This window comes from Meleagris gallopavo, chromosome 4 (genome assembly GCF_000146605.3).
Source record: "Meleagris gallopavo isolate NT-WF06-2002-E0010 breed Aviagen turkey brand Nicholas breeding stock chromosome 4, Turkey_5.1, whole genome shotgun sequence".
NCBI classification, from domain to species: domain Eukaryota; kingdom Metazoa; phylum Chordata; class Aves; order Galliformes; family Phasianidae; genus Meleagris; species Meleagris gallopavo.
The window spans coordinates 66,912,233-66,917,497 of NC_015014.2; positions in this window are offsets into that span (position 1 = coordinate 66,912,233).

The window sequence follows — 5,265 nt, forward strand, 5'->3', positions numbered from 1 at the left end:
TTTTTTCCCTAATTATTCCTATGAATCCCAGGATAACATCCACAGTGATATCTGCAGGAGTACTGTGAGGCCAGTGCTGAGCTTGTTCGAGAATCCCACATGAAAAGACAAAAAGAGATCCAAAAACTCCTAGAGAATTAAAAATTTGAAACATTTAACCACATATGTTTTGGTTTTATAACTGTAATATTTACTACTCGTGTTCGCAAGTAGTAGTACTTTGTGATAAGCAAAGTAACTTTGTACACACACCCCCATATTTCTCTTATCCTCAAATCTGCCTCAGGTGTATGGATACTCTGGATGTAGGAGGCCTCAAGAAGTTGTTAAACTTCAAACCACTGGGGCTTTCAATCAACAAACTTCCGTGTACTGAGATCAAGTACCTGCCCCTGGCCAAATATTTCAAAAGAATTAAAGCAGAAAGTGGGGCTTCCAAAGCAATATCTCAGTGTTCCAAAATACATACTAGGTGCTTGCCAAATCCAGCTAGGCATCCTCGAATCATTAGGTGCTAAAATATATGGACTTAAGCAGCATAGCAAAGAAGTTTACTATTCAGGATGTTCAATTATCTCTGTCTCAAAATGCAAAAAAATTGGTATTTACTTTTTGTGATGAAGCTTTTCATTTCTATCATGGAAGCTGGCTTAAAGTTTTAGAAGTTTCCCTTAGTTTTTAGCAACTATTAAGGATCCAGTGCTATTCTAGTTCTTTAATTCCAACCCACAGAAAGTTCTTAGGTGTTTTTAACTGGAATGAAAAACTTGTCCTCCCTCCAAACTCTTCCCACTCTTTTGGGACCATACAATTACTTAACGTGAATTTTAAACAAGGTAATTGGGTCAAATACTCATAAGGCAATTAAAAAAACACCAACATAATTCATCTCAAACACACTGGATCATTAACAGAAGAAGAGAGTTCAGAATATAAATGCAGGAGAAACTTCTTTCTGAAAAGTATCAGTGACTGATGTGAAACAAGAATAGACATTATAGGAAGCCTGCACCGGGAAGCACATTCATCTATAGACTTACCTATTATTTTGAATTCCTCAGCTGTGGCCTATATTCAATATAATTCATTAAATACATAAACAGTTGTATACAGAGAGGCGCAAAACAGAAAAGCATTTTGATGATTCTCACGTAGTTGGTGCCATTTCCTGAAATACACAGTTAATTACCTGTGCCCAGTAAGTATTTTTCTTCAGAACTAATTTGCATTTTCTGTTAGTAAAAGTAACTAAGTTAAAAGATGGAAAATTATATTATATGGCAGAAACATGACTGTTCAATAGGCAGTAATTAAATATAATTTAGTATAGTGTTATTCTATAACCACACTATTGCATGATTTATAAGGCAATCTATGTTTGTTGGCAAATAACAGATCATACTCTATTAAATTAGGATATTCTAATTTACTGCTGAGATCTACAGTTAAACATTATTCATTGTTAAATGATTCTTTTTGAAATACCAGTGGATTGATTCTGAATGTAAAGTGATGCCACCAAATAGTATTTACTTTGTAATCAGTGTGGGTAAACCGACTGGATCAAGTCTGTAATGTACATTCCCATCAATTCCATTTGTTGAAGATTTCTAATAATTTTCCACGATTCCTTTCTAATTTTCCACGATTTCTTTGCAAAAAAAAAAAAAGTTCTGGTAGCAGTTTTAAATGTTCCTTAGCATATGCTAACGAACAGAACGATGGAAAAAAGCAAGCTGAAATGAGGAAGCACATAAATAAGATGCTGAAATCCATACATAGAATGCGATCTACATCTTTAAATACATTAATAATTTTATGGAGTTTATTGCTAAGGTTGTGCAGGAGCATATATAATTCTGCAAGATCAGTTGAGGACTGTAATGATGTCTTTTACATATTCTTATGCTGTTTTAATTACCTTTAGTTCCAATCTTCTGTTATAACACATAAGAGCACCCTATTTTCACCATTATTAATCTAATTTTAACGAGGTACTTATACCTTGTCTTAATGTTTATTTGTATAGTATTGCTTTCAAGTTTTGGAAACAGAAAAGAGACATAAAAATCCCACAAGTGTATTCTGATATAATTGTTCTCCAAGATCTTCTGGTAACCATCCCACATATTCAGTTTAGCTACCTAAGCACTTCTAGTGATTTTTGTATTGCCTACAGCTCCATGTTTGTATTCTGGCTCAGTAAAGAAGAATTTAACTGAATGAACATCATTACTCTAATTAACATTCAGATCTTAATACACTGCTGTGTTACATCAGTTTAAGCTGTGCATAAGCTGCATAGTGCAGAAGACAAACTTCACCACCTAGCAATGGTTAGGGATGAATATAATGAAAGCTAGTTCTTGATTGGGGTCACAGAGTGATAGTGTTCTGCTACATAGATCTGCCTGCAAATCCACTTAGGGAAAAAAAGAAAAAAGGAGAAAATTTATCCTCACATTTAGAATTGAGAACATACTGCAAAAACCAAGAGAAAAGAGACTTCCAGAGAGTAAGAAAGTAGTATAGCTAGTTTTAAGTGAACCAGTTGAAGAATGTTATTGGTAGTTTTTATAAACTTTGGGAAGCAGGGAAAGAATTGTACATTCTTGTTAGTCTGGAAATATTTCATCTGGGAAACAAAATGACCTCTGAAATTATAGGCCAGCTCAGCCGAGAGCATTCTCAATTAAAATAATGCAAATTCTACAACACATTCAATGATAGGTGGATGGTTGGACTGGACGATCTTAGAGGTCTTTTCCAACCTTGGTGATTCTATGATTCTATAAATAAAGGGGGGGGGGATGAAAAGCAATTAACTATAACCAAATGGTTTTGTCCATAAAAATATTTTCGAAGTAACCTATATCATATTTTGATGTGATTAAACTTAGGCTTGCTTGAAAAAATGCTCTTGGTAAAACTGTAGCCCTTTGAATAGATAACAATTGGTACAACATGACAGTTTGATTAAAAACACAGTTGATTCAAAATTACGTACAGAATGATTGCTAAATTTTCTAATAACTACATTTTCAGAAGTATGTACAGGCATTGATGTCATTGTTACACTGTGACTTTTCAGTGGGCTCTTGGAGAAACCAGTTTTTGGCTTTACATTATTTCTGGGAAGAAAAAAAAAAGAAAAAACAAACCAAAAACCAAAAATGCTGAAAAAAACATCCTGGAAAAAATGTCATTTATAAACGATAAGACTTGCAGTTAACAGCTGGAAATGTGATAAATCATAAAAGAGGACAATTACCTGATAAGCTGGTAAAAACCAGGAATGTAGTTTTCAGTTTGGCTAATTTGCTAACAGGTAATACCTATTTATAGGATAAGAAACACTTTTCTAGACAGAAGCAAGCCAATATCTCATCTTATCACTGTAGATGCTTAGGTAAATAGCCCTTTCCAACCAATGCTGTGGAAAAGGACTAATATGAACTTTGAGTGTATAAAAACAAGGAAACTGATGAAATAGGCTACATAATCATATTCAGTATATCACATGCCCCAGATGTTGAATACCTCAATGCAAGAAGAACACTGAGGAACTGGAGAGAACATAACAAACCTTAATAAAAAATATGTTTCATAGTAAAGATTCAGGCAGTTCTGTTTTCCACTAATAAGGAAATGACTGAAAATGAATTGACATGCCAGCAATTGATGGTAACAGATAAGTGACAATATTTCAGGTTTAACAGATTCATATCATATCATAGAATCATAGAATGGCCTGGGTTGAAAAGGACCACAATGATTATCCAGTTCCAACCCTCTGCTATGTGCAGGGTCACCAACCACCAGACCAGGCTGCCAGAGCCACATCCAGCCTGGCCTTGAATGCCTTTCAGGGATGGAGCATCCACAACCTCCTTGGGCAACCTTTTCCAGTGCTTCACCATCCTCTGTGTGAAAAACTTCCTCCTAATATCTAATCTAAATCTCTCCTGTCTCAGTTTAAAACCATTTCCCCTTGTCCTATCACTATCCACCCTTGTAAACAGCCGTTCTCCCTCCTGTTTATATGCTCCCTTCAGATTAGACAAAGACAACAGAATGGCTGGAAGGTAAAGCATACAATTTTAGATATTAATTAGCTGAAAAATTTTAATAGTGATAGTAATTAATCACAAAATCACGAAGGATAATGATTCTATCTGTAGAAATTGTGAAATCAATATTGGAAGCTTTTGCTTAATATGTCTACTTAAGTTTATCATAACTCTTGGAGATGTTTAAATTACATGATTTCAGGGAGCCCATCTGTCATTTAGGCAGCTTAATGATAACAATGGCCCACACTGACCTTGAAACATATGAGTGCAAAAAATAGTATTCATAATTATTGATGAATAAAGTTTAGTCTGTTTACTTGGTATAAATTGAGCAACTTCTATTTAATATGTTGCACCAGAGGAAGTTATCTTGGACATTAGGAAGACTTTCTTCAAGGAGAGGGTGATTAAGTGTTGGAATGGGCTGCCTAGGTCTCCCTATCCCTTGAGATATTTAAGATGTGTGGATGTGGCACTGAGGGACACGGTTTAGTCATGGAACTTAGGAGGTCTGGTTGTTGGTTGTACTTGGTGATCTTCACAGTATTCTCTTACCTAGATCTACGATTCTGCATTGGAAAAGAATGTGGGACTCTTTGAATATTCTTGGCTAGAACTTGATTTATAAGCCATTAGCAGATAATTTATGCATTGTCAAGCCATTAAGGCTATCCAACTCCTGAATTCTGGATGCGTTCCCCACTTCTCCTCCTTTTTGAAGTATGTTTGTTACAACAAACCAAAAGTCAATTAACACCCTCTTTTGCAAAAAAGTTTACATGAAGCAATTATGAATCGGGAGCGTGAATCAGAAGTAATATTTTCCCAGGTTAACCTCTTACACAAAATAAGATTTTCCTCTCAACTGTGCCTAATAGTAAAAATAGCACTATATATTTAAGATAAACATATATATTAAAAAAAGGTTATATTCATAATACTTGTGTCTTATGCTTCTGTAGCACTTTGCATACATAAACATGATACTATTACTGACAGCCAATGCAAGAATGGCCTATTCACTATTCAGATGCACTCATCCCTATGGTGGGAGGCATCTGCTATTTTTCAGCATTACTACGCAACGCCTGAAGCTGTATTTCCATCAGTGACTTAAGAATATGCATCCGGATTTTCCTAGATGCTCAGCTATTGTGAGTCCATTTGAATTTCTCTAACAAGCAAAAAGTCA